The sequence below is a fragment of the Bufo bufo genome, chromosome 1 (genome assembly GCF_905171765.1).
Source record: "Bufo bufo chromosome 1, aBufBuf1.1, whole genome shotgun sequence".
Taxonomy (NCBI): Eukaryota; Metazoa; Chordata; class Amphibia; order Anura; family Bufonidae; genus Bufo; species Bufo bufo.
The window spans coordinates 515,782,475-515,797,893 of NC_053389.1; positions in this window are offsets into that span (position 1 = coordinate 515,782,475).

The following is a 15,419-nucleotide window of genomic DNA, read 5'->3' on the forward strand; positions in this document are numbered from 1 at the left end:
CGACAACCGAACCCCCAAGTGAGAACAGAAGGCCTTCCAGAATCTGGAAACAAAATGCGTTCCCCTATCAGAAATTATGTCTGAAGGAATGCCATGCAATTTAACAATGTGACCAACAAACGCTTGCGCCAGCGTCTTAGCATTGGGTAACCCAGGAAAGGGAATGAAATGCGCCATTTTGCTAAAACGGTCCACTACTACCAGAATCACAGTCTTCCCCGAGGAATGAGGCAGGTCCGTAATGAAGTCCATGGACAGATGCGTCCAAGGACGGAAAGGAATGGGTAACGGGAGGAGAGAACTCGATGGCCGTGAATGAGGGACCTTGGCACGAGCGCAGGTCTCGCAGGCTGCCACAAAACCCTCAACCGTCTTACGAAGAGCCGGCCACCAGAATCTCAGAGCAATGAGATCCACCGTGGCTCTACTCCCTGGGTGCCCAGCAAGGACAGTATCGTAGTCCTCCTTAAAAACCTTGTGTCGTAAAGCGAGAGGCACAAACAACCTCCCAGGGGGACAAAGATCAGGAGCCTCTGCCTGGGCTGCCTGAACCTCTGCCTCCAAATCAGGATAAAGAGCAGAAACAACCACCCCTTCAGCCAAAATGGGACCCGGGTCTTCAAAGTTCCCCCCTCCCGGAAAACAACGTGACAGGGCATCCGCCTTCACATTTTTAACCCCAGGGCGGAACGTAACAACAAAATTAAACCTAGAAAAGACCATCTGACCTGTCTCGGGTTCAGACTCTTGGCCAATTCCAAGTAGGCCAGATTCTTATGGTCTGTAAACACGGTAATAGGATGTCTGGCTCCCTCTAACCAATGGCGCCATTCCTCAAAAGCTAATTTGATGGCCAACAACTCCCTATCTCCCACATCATAATTTCTCTCTGCAGAGGAGAGTTTCCTTGAGAAAAAGGCACACGGTCGCCATTTGGCAGGAGAGGGACCCTGAGATAAGATAAGACCACACCCACACCCACCTCAGAAACGTCCACCTCAACAATAAAAGGTAGAGAGACATCAGGTTGTACCAAAATGGGAACGGAAGCAAAACTCTCTTTGATAGTAGAAAAGGCTTTAAGCGCATCTACCGACCACGAAGAAAAATCTACCCCCTTTTTAGTCATATCAGTGAGTGGCTTAACAACAGAGGAATAATTCAAAATGAACTTTCTGTAATAATTGTCAAAATCCAAAAACCGCATCAGCGCCTTCTGATTCTCATGAAGCTCCCAATCAAGCACAGTGCTGACCTTCTCAGGGTTCATGCGAAAACCAGAAGCGGAGAGAAGAAAACCAAGAAATTGAATCTCCGGAACCGCAAACACACATTTTTCCAGTTTAGCGTAAAATTTATTATCCCGCAGAATCAGCAAGACCTGACGTAGGTGGTCTCGATGAGTCTTGAAATCAGGAGATCTAGATATACCAGTACAAATTTCCCCATTAAATGATAAAAAATGCTGTTCACAAAATGTTGGAAGATGGCCGGAGCATTCATCAAACCAAAGGACATAACCAAATTCTCGAAATGACCCTCAGGGGTATTGAAGGCTGTCTTCCATTCGTCCTCTTCCCTGACCCTGACTAGGTTGTATTCCCCTCTTAAATCCAACTTGGAAAAAACTTTAGCCCCAACAATCTGGTTAAACAGGTCCGGGATCAGAGGAAGCGGATATGGGTCACGAATCGTGATATGGTTCAGCTCCCTGAAATCCAGACAAGGTCTTAAAGAACCATCTTTTTTCTTAACAAAAAAAAAAACAGCGGCAACAGGTGACTTCGAGGGTCGGATGTGTCCCTTTCTCAGGCTCTCAGAGATATAAGTACGCATAGCGACTCTTTCAGGTTGGGAGAGATTGTATAAACGTGATTTTGCCAGTTTAGCGCCTGGGATGAGATTAATAGGGCAGTCGCACTCCCGATGCGGGGGCAACTCCTGAACACCACTCTCGGAAAACACATCCGAAAATTCAGAGAGAAAAGATGGCACAGTCTTGGTAGAAACCTCTGAAAGAGACCCCGTGAGGCAATTCTCTCTGCAAAACTCACTCCAACCATTTATTTGCCTTGCTTGCCAATCAATGGTGGGGTTATATTTAGTGAGCCAGGGTAGCCCCAACACTAGAGGAGTAGGTAATCCGCTTATGACAAAACATGACATATCCTCAACATGAGCGTCACCCACAGTCAAACGGATATTGTGAACTATGCCCTTTAACGATCTTTGAGAAAGTGGAGCGGAATCGATAGCAAAAACAGAAAGTTTTTAGAGGTTTTTTTTTGTTTTTCTTTTATTACCCTCAGAAAACTCCATGAATCTCCTAGAGGGGAAATCATTAGCAAAATGATTTATACCCCCACAACAGAAACAAACCTTCCTCTAAAAGCTGAATCCTCTACTATCAGAGGCAAGCAAACCCAGCTGCATGGCCTCCTCCTCAGAGGGGATTGAGAGAGACTGAGACCCCTGCGCACTGAATGAGACAGCCCCACTGTCCTTTGACTGAATATGACAGGAAGGAGTAGTCTCCTTTCTCTCTCTAAGACGCCTGTCAATACGAACAGCTAGAGACATGGCAGATTCTAACAAGGCTGGTCTCTCATGAAAAGCAAATGCATCTTTCAATCTTTCCGAAAGACCATGGCAAAATTGACTTCGGAGTGCAGCATCATTCCAACCAGTATCAGCTGCCCATCTCCGAAATTCTGAACAATATATCTCTGCGGACTGTTTACCCTGGCGTAAAAGACGCAGTTTAGATTCAGCCAGAGCAATACGATCCGGGTCATCATATATCTGCCCCAGGGCTACAAAAAATTCATCCACCGATCGGAGGAGCCATGCCCCCACCGGCAGCGAAAAGGCCCAAGACTGAGCGTTATCCCTGTGCAGCGAGATGATGATCCCGACCCTCTTCTCCTCATCACCAGAGGAATGGGGAAGTAGGCGAAAATGGAGTTTGCACGCCTCTCTAAAGCGAACAAAATTCTCACTACCTCCGGAGAACGTATCCGGAAGCGAGATCTTAGGCTCGGAACAAACTCCATGACCGCGAGCATAACCGGTCAGCTGAAACTGAGACACAGTTTTTCGGAGATCTGCTACCTCCAGTGAAAGACCTTGCATGCGGTCAATTAAGGCTGAAACCGGATCCATGCTTAAGACGGTTATGGCGGTTTATAATGTCACGAATGGTGTTGCAGAAAGCTGGAACTTATAAATAAACATCCGACTGGCTTGATCACAAACTAAGGTGCATATGGGTGAGCCCTATAAAACCCTTAGAGCTCTCCCTGACTGCTATGCCCATGCAAAGGTTTTTATGGTAGACGATTGCAAGCCCACGTACCTTATACTGTGTGACACCTGAAAACCGTATAATAGTGAGGGGACACGACCACCGGCTCCCTGCACTTAATACGGACGGAGTCAGGGTCACCTAGAATCAAGCCAGCAAGGAAACTCAAATAAAGGAAAAGGACTTATCTGAGGAATCAGCAGTAGCAGCCTCCAGCAGTGAGCAACTCATCCAGGAAGAAGTATAAACCGCAAAGTGAGGCAGTATGGGAGGGAATATAAAGGGAGACCATTAGTGTAAATAGGTGACAGCTAGGAGAAGGAATGGAGATGACAAAGTGAAACCAAAACAAAGAACCTCATGCAAGAGGTAGAGAAGAACATCTAACAGACCTTCTCACAGAACTGGCGGTGACAAATGCCTTATCGCCTTTTTCCCTTGACTGAGCTAATTTCTCTTCTGCCTGTGCTTTAGAAGCTCTTATAACTTGTTTGGCCTCTCTCTGCCTAATCTTATCAATTTGCCTGTCATCCTCGTTTTTTTTTTTTTTTTTATAATTCTTAAATTGCATCTTTTTGTTTTTAATGATTTTGGCCTGGTCTCTTCCTTTTTTCACTTTTACTGACAAGCCTAATGCAATTTTCTGTTGCCTTCAATAGTGCCACTTTTAAGTAGTCCAATTTTTCCTGGACTCCAATGAAACTGTTCCAATCTGATAGGGACTCGTATACCACTAATCTAATTTTAGAGAAGTCAGTTTTTCTAAAATCTAAAACTTTTTTGTTTTTGTGTGGTGTGACTCAGTCACTGTACTTATAGTAAACCACACTGACTGGTGATCACTAGATCCCAAGCTTTCCCCTACAGTAATATCAGATACCAAATTCCCATTTGTGAATACTAAATCTAAAATGGCCTCCTTCCGGGTTGGCTCCTCAACTACTTGCTGTATAGATAATCCCAGTAGGGAATTTAGAATATCTGTACTCCTGGCCAAAACTAGCTATTTTGGTTTTCCAGTTTACATCAGGAAGATTGAAGTCTCCCATAATGATAACTTCCCCCTTCAATGTTATTTTAGCTATTTCTTCAACTAGTAGAGACGGTTGAGAAGGACATCAGTGACGTGGAGACAGTACTCGATGATGATGACGTAGCTGATCGCACTTGGGAGTCGGGTGACAAAGCGGCTTTATTATCATCGGGAGAAAAGGGTGGCAGCTTGCCTGTGAACCAGCAGTGGACCCAGCAAGTCAATAGCGTGGCAGCAGTGGGAGTTGGGGAGCTAAACGTGCCAGGGTAGACCACCCACTTCGTGGGAGCCTACCTGCCTGGGAAGTAGCAGTGTAGTGGTTCACGGAAGCAGTGGCGGTAGCATTCAGTCAGTGCATAGGGTTGGTGGTAAAATCACCTGTCGGAGGAGGTAAACATATGTAGAATCTGTGGGCAGAAGGTGAAGCATGGCAAGGGTGCCAATAATGTCACCACGGCCCTGCGTCAACATATGAAGCGTCACCATACCATTGCCTGGGAGAACTGTGGCTCTGATGTGTTCGTCCAGCCTGCTGCAGTAACCGCTGCATCACCCAGTGGCATGCATCAGGTTTCAGGCAGTCAAGGTTCCACCACCTCAGTCGAAGGGAGTTGTTTATCATTCCCATCATCTACTGGTCCTGATGCTCCTGCACCTCCTACTGAGGTCAGTCATTCCGTCAGCAATCGATCACCGAAGCGATTGCCAAGAGACAACAGTATGCGTGCACTCATCCAACGGTGCAGAAGCTGAACATGCTCCGGTCCAGATTGCTGGTGCTGCAGTCCCTCCCTTTCCAAGTGGTGGAGTCTGCACCTTTCAGAGAACTGATGGCTTGTGCCAAGCCGAGGTAAAGAGTCCAAAGCCGTAATTTATTTGCCAAAAAGGCAGTACCAGCCCTGCACACACATGTAGAACAGAAGGTAGGCCTTAAGCCTGTCGGTGTCTGCCAAAGTGCACGGCATGTGGCGCTGTAATTATGGTCAGGGACAACACATGTCCTTTACGGCCCACTGGGTGAATGTGGTTCCTGCACAGTCACATCAGCAAATTGGCCAGGTGACGCTGCTTCTGCCTCCACGTTGCCACGCTATTGGTCCAGCGACAATGTCCGCCTCTACCTCCTCATCCGCTGGGTCCTCAGCCTGCACTGTAGGGACAATTCACAGTGCCCCTCCAGAATACCACATGTGCAGGGCACGGCGGTGTTAAGCTGTTCTGCACCTAGTTTGCCTGGGAGAACAGAGTCACAAAGGGGAGTAATTGCTCCTTGTCCTTCAGCAAAAAATCGTATCCTGGCTTTCTCCGCGACAAGTCAAAATCAGAACCATGGTGACCAACAAAGGAAAGACCATTGTATTGACGCTGTGTCAAGGAGGGCTGAGCCATGCGACCTGCATGGCACAAGTGTTTAATCTGGTTGTCAAGTGGTTCCTGGAGTCTTCCACCCATCTGCAAGACATCATAAAAATGGCCAGGAAACTTTGCATGCATTACAGTAACTCATACATCGCAAAGCACACTCTCCTTGAGCTGACGCGGCAGAACGGCATCCCCCAACATGGGCTGATATGTGACATTTCCACACGTTGGAATTCTACCCTCCATATGTTGGACCGACTGTACGAACATAGAGGCCATAAACGATTTCCTGATGATCCAAGAGGACAGGAGTACTCCCCTGTGGCAGCGGCACCTCATGCGTGACACCTGCCGTTTGCTCAGGCCCTTTGAGGATTTTAATGTGCCACCCCACATTAAATTTGTCAGTTGCCAGGACTATGGGATGAACGAGGTCATTCCACTGCTTCATTTCCTAAAACAGATGCTGCTAAATCTGGCTGGTCAGGGGACTGGAGACTTGGCGCCTAGATCTCACAGCCACATCAGCCCTGTGGGGGCTGAAATGGAGGAGGAGAAGGGCATTGGAGCACAAGCAATGTGTAGCAAAATTAATATTTTTTTTTTTACACAGGTGACAGAGGAGGAAGAGGAGGAGCAGGAGCAGCTGGAGGAGCAAGAGGGAGATGAGGAAGATGAGGCAAATGACCCAGGCACACCTTGGCAGTATGCAGTGAAGATAGAGGCAGGGAGTCCCCCCGAGTTACTTGTACAAAAGTCCTGCTCCATGCTCAGTTGCTTGGGTAGTGACAGCCGAATTGTCACCATTCAGCAAAGGTATGACTTCTGGCTCTCCACCTTGTTGGACCCTCGCTACACGTCCAAATAGGGGCCTTTTTTTTACACCCGCTGAGCTGGAGGACAAACTGAACTACTATAGAGACATCCTAGTTGGCCGCAGCCTATCTGAGCCATCGTCCATCCTCTCGCAGGTCTGACTGGGGGGTCCCTCTGCCCTCACGTTCCGCTGCCATGGCTGCTGGGAAGGGGTGGAGTGGCAGGAGCAGTACCAGCTCCTGAGTGTAGTGTCGCTGATGAGCAGCTTTCTTCACCCGCATGGTGAAGAAACTACTCACCAGCAGCAGTTAGACCTGGAGCAGGACCTGAACCAGCAGGTGGTGGCATACTTGGACAGCACCCTGCCACCCCACATTAAATATCCGCTGGACTACTGGGCAGCTAAACTGGATTTGTGGCCGCAACTGGCAGTTTGCCCTGGAAAAGCTGTCCTTCCTGGCCAGTAGTGTCCTCAGAGCGGGTGTTTAGTGAGGCGGGGGCCATAGTTACCCCTAGAAGAACTCGCCTGTCCACCCAAAATGTGGAGAGACTGACCTTTGTCAAGATGAATTAGGCGTGGATCAGCCAGGATTTCCAAGCACCTATGCCTGATGCATCAGTCTAGATCATCCATGGTGCCACGCCATCACTTTGACAAAAGAGACTGGTTTCTTGTGGCTACCTGCCTCAGGTACTATTCTGATGCTTCCACCCGCCTGATGACACACATCTGATACCAAGTGCTCCTTCTTTCACCCACCACCTTCAGCTGGTACTGGTATTGCTACCCACCTCCACACTATGTCACTGGGCCACTCTGTGGTCTCCTTGTGCATCTGCCACCTCCACACTGTCATTGAGCCACTCTGAGGTCTCCTTATGCTGCCGCCACCACCACAGAATGTCATTGTGCCACTCTGTGGCCTCCTGATGCTGCTGCCACCTCCACACTCTGTCATTGGGCCCCTCTGTGGTCTTCTCATGCTGCTGCCACCTCCACACTGTCATTGGCCCCTCTGTGGACTTCTCGTGCTGTTCTTACTCTCCACACTTCATGACTTGGCCACTATTTAGCCTTTTGGGCTTGACTGACAACATCATTTATTTATCCCGTCTTCTGATCTGTGAGAAGGAAGGAAAAATAAGACACATAACGGATCCTCTATGTGTATCACCTGGAAAGCCTTTATTGTCGCATCAGAATTGACTTATGATTTGGTAGCCAAAAGCAGGAGTGGGTACAAAACACAGAAGACATGCAAATATTCCGTTCACGAGTCATCTCTGTTTTGGATCCACTCCTGTTTGTTTTCTTTTTTTGGGATTAGCAATACTAATGGATTACTGACCAAATGCTGACTGAGTGAAGGCAGATGCTCAACAGACAGGATCCGTTTTTTGGGGGTTATTGTTCTGACAAATCAGAGGAAGGGCAAAATAATCAGTGACGTCAACACAAACTTACTGCTGACACCCTCTCCACTCTGTCGGGGGGCTCTACTTGTATAAGCGTTTAATAGAACAGGTTCTGTAGACAACTATGTGGAATCAGTTGACAACTGTGTAAAAGGAGTGCGCTTCCTCTTGGCACTAACATTGGCCTGTAAGGCTGAGATCATACTTGAGTTATTTGGTCAATTTTGGCCCCGTGACTGCACAAATAAGTGAAGTGTGCAGTGGTTCTAAGAGCGACACCTGTCATCTGAATGTCATGCTGACTTGCATTATTATTTCACTACCAGAGTAGACTCCCTATGCGTGTTACTGCAAGACACAGTGTTCTACACCACAATAAAGGCTCTCTGCAGCCCAGAAATAGCCGTTTTTGAACGTGATTCGCCGCAAATAAATTCATATTGAATCAATTTTTTTCCAAAAATTTAGTGAACCGTCCAAATCACTAATAATAATAATGTTTCCATTTTTAAAGTAGTTTCTACACAGAAAAAAAATTCTTACATTTTCTGTTGCACTTGAAATTATGAGCTTCACATTTAAATATTTTTTAATTTTGTAATTTTGCACTAATTATACATTTTACAGGATTTAGTATTGTATAGAAACTGGTTGGCATAAGGCTACTTTCACACCTGCGTTTGGTGCGGATCCGTCTGGTATCTGCACAGACGGATCCGCACCTATAATGCAAACGCTTGGATCCGTTCAGAACGGATCCGTTTGCATTACCATGCAAACGGATCCGTTTTGACTTTACATTGAAAGTCAATGGGGGACGGATCCGTTTGAAAATTGAGCCATATTGTGTCAACTTCAAACGGATCCGTCCCCATTGACTTACATTGTAAGTCTGGACGGATCCGTTTGCCTCCGCACGGCCAGGCGGACACCCGAACGCTGCAAGCTGCGTTCAGGTGTCCGCCTGCTGAGCGGAGCGGAGGACAAACGGTGCCAGACTGATGCATTCTGAGTGGATCCGCGTCCACTCAGAATGCATTAGGGCTGGACGGATCCGTTCGGGGCCGCTTGTGAGAGCCTTCAAACGGAACTCACAAGCGGAGCCCCGAACGCAAGTGTGAAAGTAGCCTTACTCGTTCATCAGGCAGAAGGGAAGGACATGAAGAAATAAGAATAATACTATTAGTGTGGACTAGGACCCACACACAAGAGAACTGCTTACCTTATGCACTTAAAACATTTCATAGCTACAACTTCTAAGGCCTTTGTATGGGTTAAACTGTAAGTTAGTTATTAGTGCTGGATGACTTGTAACAAAATCTATTATCTAGTTCTAAAGATGAGTTTCAATGGGGTAACAAAGGCAAAAAAAGCATGTTCTTATCTCACTACTAATGATACAGTCATAAGGCATTAATAGCATGAGCCTAGTTTTGTCAGCCTGATATTAGCAATGTAATATCAATGAATTTCAGTAACCAAATATTCAGTGTCTGACTAATTCTGATTTTAATTCTATGTGTTTTAAATTTAAATACACCGTACTTTCAGACACTACAATTCCTGCTAGCTTATTAAACCTTGAAGAAAGTAGGATATTCATCAAAATGTCTACTCTTCATTTAAGGTTCTGCACAATGGGAAGACATTGAAATCATTTTAAGTAGCTGACTGTGCTGATGTCGGAAATTAAAGGTGTGAACAGACACAAGGCAGCCATTTGTATTTAGAAAGAGCAACTATTGAAGAGAAGAAAAGAAATACAAAATAATTGCAATCTTTCCATTGTGAATGAAGAGTTAATTGCATGCTGGATTACACTTATGTTTTCATTTAAGAACAGATTAAGTATTTCTATAAAGGCTTTCAATGTGTTTTCCAAAACGGGATATGAATGTCAGTAAACTGAGATTTATGTAAAATGGACAGGAAATAAACCCAGCTCATTACAGAAATTTTAAAAAGATTGTGATGTAGTTTAATTCCAAGCCACTGGAGCTTTTATTTATTTAATGGAGATATTCAGGGATATTTATAAAGACTAGTGTTTCATACACTAATCTTAATCCATATATCGTTGGTTTAAAATATACTTAGTTTGTTAAAAAGCATGTGCCTTTTAATAAATCTGATACATCTTTTATTTTCCTTGCTCCAGAAATTGAAATCTACACTTGATATGAATAGGCATAGAGCTGTGCCTTTTTTTTTTTTACTTTAATTTGTTTTGTAACATTTGTGTAACATTGGTACAGTTTTACTAATGAATTGCTGCCAAAAATCTGTTTAAAAAAGTGGGGCAAAAGAGCGCAAGTTGGCACATCGATAGGCGTATCGTCTGCGTCCTCCGTATCCATCCAGCCACACACCAGTGATGGGCCCGAGCTGCGTTGGGTGCCACCCCACTGTGAACATGCTTCATCCCCATCCTCCTCCTCCTCCTACTCCTCCTCCAGTAGTGGGCCCTGGCTGGCCAAATTTGTACCTTTTCCTCTGATGTTGCAAACAACCTCCCTCTGAGCCACTTCTAAAAGACTGGCCTGAAAGTGTTAGAGATGACCCCTCTTCCTCCTCCTCATCCTGGGCCACATCCTCTTCCATCATCGCCCTAAGTGTTTTCTCAAGGAGACATAGAAGTGGTATTGTAACGCTGATAACGGCGTCATCGCCACTGGCCATGTTGGTGGAGTACTCAAAACAGCGCAACAGGACACACAGGTCTTACATGGAGGCCCAGTCATTGGTGGTGAAGTGGTGCTGTTCCGCAGTGCGACTCACCCGTGCGTGCTGCAGCTGAAACTCCACTATGGCCTGCTGCTGCTCGCACAGTCTATCCAGCATGTGCAAGGTGGAGTTCCACCTGGTGGGCACGTCGCATATGAGGCGGTGAGCGGGAAGGCCGAAGTTACGCTGTAGAGCAGACAGCCAAGCGGCGGCAGGATGAGAACGCCGGAAGCGTGCACAGATGGCCCGCACTTTATGCAGCAACTCTGACATGTCGGGGTAGTTGTGAATGAATTTCTGCACCACCAAATTCAGCACATGCGCCAGGCAAGGGATGTGCGTCAAACCGGCTAGTCCCAGAGCAGCAACGAGATTTCGCCCATTATCGCACACCACCAGGCGGGGCTTGAGGCTCCCTGGCAGCAACCACTCGTCGGTCTGTTGTTCTATACCCCGCCACAACTCATGTGCGGTGTGGGGCCTGTCCCCCAAACACATCAGTTTCAGAACGGCCTGCTGACGTTTACCCCTGGCTGTGTTGAAGTTGGTGGTGAAGGTCTGTCGCTGACCGGATGAGGAGGTGGTAGAAGAGGAGGAGGAAGCCGAGTAGGAAGAGGAGGCAACAGGAGGCAAAGAATGATGCCCTGCGATCCTTGGCGGCGGAAGGACGTGCGCCAAACAGCTCTCCGTCTGGGGCCCAGCCGCCACTACATTTACCCAGTGTGCAGTTAGGGAGATATAGCGTCCCTGGCCGTGCTTACTGGTCCACTTATCTGTGGTTAGGTGGACCTTGCCACAGATGGCGTTGCGCAGTGCACACTTGATTTTATCTTGGTTGAGCAGGGAGGGCACAGCTCTTTTGGAGAAGTAGTGGCGGCTGGGAACAACATACTGTGGGACAGCAAGCGACATGATCTGTTTGAAGCTGTCCGTCTCCACCAGCCTGAATGACAGCATTTCAAAGGCCAGTAGTTTAGAAATGGGATCGAGGGTGGCTAGGTGGGAATTTACGCTTTCTCTCCTAGGTTTGTGAGATGGAGAGCTGAACGCTTCCGTGTGACATGATGGAGATGCTTGGTGACAGAGGTGGTGTTGTTGGTGGCACATCCTCTGTTTGCTGGGCGGCAGGTGCTAATGTTCCTCCAGAGGCGGAGGAAGAGGCCGAGGCAGCAGCAGAAAAGGGAGCAGGAAGGGCCTGACCCCTTTCTTGGTTTTGACGGTGCTTACTCCACTGCAGCCCGTGTCTCCCATGTAGATGCCTGGTCATGCAGGTTGTGCTAAGGTTCAGAACGTTAATGCCTCGCTTCAGGCTCTGATGGCACAGCGTGCAAACCACTCGGGTCTTGTCGTCAGCACATTGTGTGAAGAAGTGCCATGCCAGGGAACTGCTTGAAGCTGCCTTTGGTTTGCTCGGTCCCTGGTGACGGTGGCCAGTAGCAGACAAACAGTTTTGGCGACGGCTGCTCTGCTTTTGCACCCTGCTTCCTCTTTTGCTAGGCTGTTGGCTCGGTCTCACCACTGCCTCTTCCTCTGAACTCTGAAAGTCAGTGGCACGACCTTCATTCCATGTGGGGTCTAGGACCTCATCGTCCCCTGCATCGTCTTTCACCCAGTCTTCCTCCCTGACCTCCTTTTCGGTCTGCACACTGCAGAAAGACGCAGCAGTTGGCATCTGTGTTTCGTCATCATCAGAGACGTGCTGAGGTGGTATTCCCATGTCCTCATCAGGAAACAAAAGTGGTTGTGCGTCAATGCATTCTATGTCTTCCACCCTTGGGGAAGGGCTAGGTGGATGCCCTTGGGAAACCCTGCCAGCAGAGTCTTCAAACAGCAGAAGAGACTGCTGCATGACTTGAGGCTCAGACAGGTTCCCCGATATGCATGGGGGTGATGTGACAGACTGATGGGCATGGGTTTCAGGCGCCACCTGTGCGCTTTCTGTAGAAGACTTGCTGGATCCACTGTCGGCCACCCAATCGACTAGCGCCTGTACTTGCTCAAGCCTTACCATCATTAGGCCCGACCAAATATCGCTGTAGATTCTGGCGGCTACTGGGACCTGAGGTAGTAGGTTCAGTAGGACGTGTAGCTGTGGCAGAACGGCCACATCCTCTCCATGCACCAGAGGCTCCACCAACACCATCACCACGACCATGACCGCGTCCCTTTTTAGATGTTTGCTCATAGTTAGCATTCACCAAGCAAAGTAAAAAATGGTTAAGTCTGTTAAAAATAATTAACCGCCAATAAAAACCCTGATGTAGTGTATTGCACTCAAATTTTTTTTTTAAACTCTATATGACAGCGGTATTTGTGGCCTAAATTTCACAGTAACTTATGCACGCCTAATCCCAGATGTGCAGTATATCAGAGGTTTTTTTAACCCCAGTAAGAAAAGGCCGTATTTGTGGCCTAAAATGAACAGTCCCTTATGCACCTATAATCCTAGATGTGCACTATATGAAACAGAGGGGTTTGTTTCACCCAGTATGCCCCAGTATGCCAAAGCTGTATTTCTGGCCTAAATGTGACACTCACTTATGCACATATAATCCTAGATGTGCACTATATGAAACAGATGTTTTTTTTTTCACCCCAGTATGTCCCAGTATGAGAAAGCCGTATTTGTGGCCTAAATTTCAGTCACTTATGCACGTCTAATCCCAGATGTGCAGTATATCAGAGGGTTTTTTAACCTCAGTAAGCAAAAAGCCGTATTTGTGGCCTAAAATGAACAGTCTTTTATGTACCTATAATCCTAGATGTGCACTATATGAAACAGATGTTTTTTTTTCACCCCAGTATGCCCCAGTATGAGAAAGCCGTATTTCTGGCCTAAATTTCACAGTCACTTATGCAGCGATAATCCTAGATGTGCGCTAAATGAAACAGATGTTTTTTTTTAACCCCAGTGTGCCCCAGTAAGCAAAAAGCCGTATTTGTGGCCTAAATTTCACAGTCACTTATGCACGTCTAATCCCAGATGTGCAGTATATCAGAGGGTTTTTTAACCCCAGTAAGCAAAAAGCCGTATTTGTGACCTAAATGTGACACTCACTTGTGCACGTCTAATCCCAGATGTGCAGTATATCAGAGGGTTTTTTAACCCCAGTAAGCAAAAAGCCGTATTTGTGGCCTAAATTTCACAGTCACTTATGCACCTCTAATCCCAGATGTGCAGTATATTAGAGGGTTTTTTAACCCCAGTAAGCAAAATGCCCGAGTTGTGGCCTAAATGTGACACTCACTTATGCACCTATAATCCTAGATGTGCACTATATGAAACAGATGGTTTTTTTTCACCCCAGTATACCCCAGTAAGCAAAAAGCCGTATTTGTGGCCTAAATTTCACAGTCACTTATGCACGTCTAATCCCAGATGAGCAGTATATCAGAGGGTTTTTTAACCCCAGTAAGCAAAAAGCCGTATTTGTGGCCTAAATTTCACAGTCACTTATGCACGTCTAATCCCAGATGTGCAGTATATCAGAGGGTTTTTTAACCCCAGTAAGCAAAAAGCCGTATTTGTGGCCTAAATTTCACAGTCACTTATGCATGTCTAATCCCAGATGTGCAGTATATCAGAGGGTTTTTTAACCCCAGTAAGCAAAAAGCCGTATTTGTGGCTTAAATTTCACAGTCACTTATGCACGTCTAATCCCAGATGTGCAGTATATTAGAGGGTTTTTTAACCCCAGTAAGCAAAATGCCGTAGTTGTGGCCTAAATGTGACACTCACTTATGCACCTATAATCCTAGATGTGCACTATATGAAACAGATGTTTTTTTTCCACCCCAGTATGCAAAAAGCCGTATTTGTGGCCTAAATTTCACAGTCACTTATGCACGTCTAATCCCAGATGTGCAGTATATCAGAGGGTTTTTTAACCCCAGTAAGCAAAAAGCCGTATTTGTGGCCTAAATTTCACAGTAACTTATGCATGTTTAATCCCAGATGTGCAGTATATCAGAGGGTTTTTTAACCCCAGTAAGCAAAAGCCGTATCTGTGGCCTAAAATGAACAGCCTTTTATGCACCTATAATCCTAGATGTGCACTATATGAAACAGAGGGGTTTGTTTCACCCAGTATGCCCCAGTATGCCAAAGCTGTATTTCTGACCTAAATGTGACACTTATGCACCTATAATCCTAGATGTGCACTATATGAAAAAAAGATTTTTTTTTTAACCCCAGTGTCTCAAAGCAGTATTTCTGGACTTGCAGACATGCAGATATCCTGTGTTTCACCCCAGTATGCCCCAGTATGAGAAAGCCGTATTTGTGGCCTAAATTTCACAGTCACTTATGCATGTCTAATCCCAGATGTGCAGTATATCATAGGGTTTTTTTTAACCCCAGTAAGCAAAAAGCCGTATTTGTGGCCTAAATTTCACAGTCACTTATGCAGCAATAATCCTAGATGTGCACTATATGAAAAAAAGTTTTTTTTTTTTAACCCCAGTGTCTCAAAGCAGTATTTCTGGACTTGCAGACATGCAGATATCCTGTGCTGTTGCACTATCGTTGCATAAAATGGCTACCGATTATGTATTGATATTGACTAACTGAAGGAAAAAAAGTTTGTTTTCAGTAGTAGTTGGCTCAGGGCAGGCTTAAAACAATTGTGCACTGCACCCACAAAACACATTTGCTGTAGATCGCTGAGTAAAGAAGCAGTTCTTCATAAGATTTCTCCCTGATCTCTCCCTCACAGCAGCTGCAGCCTATCCCTACACTAATCTGAGCAGAGTGACGGGCGGCGC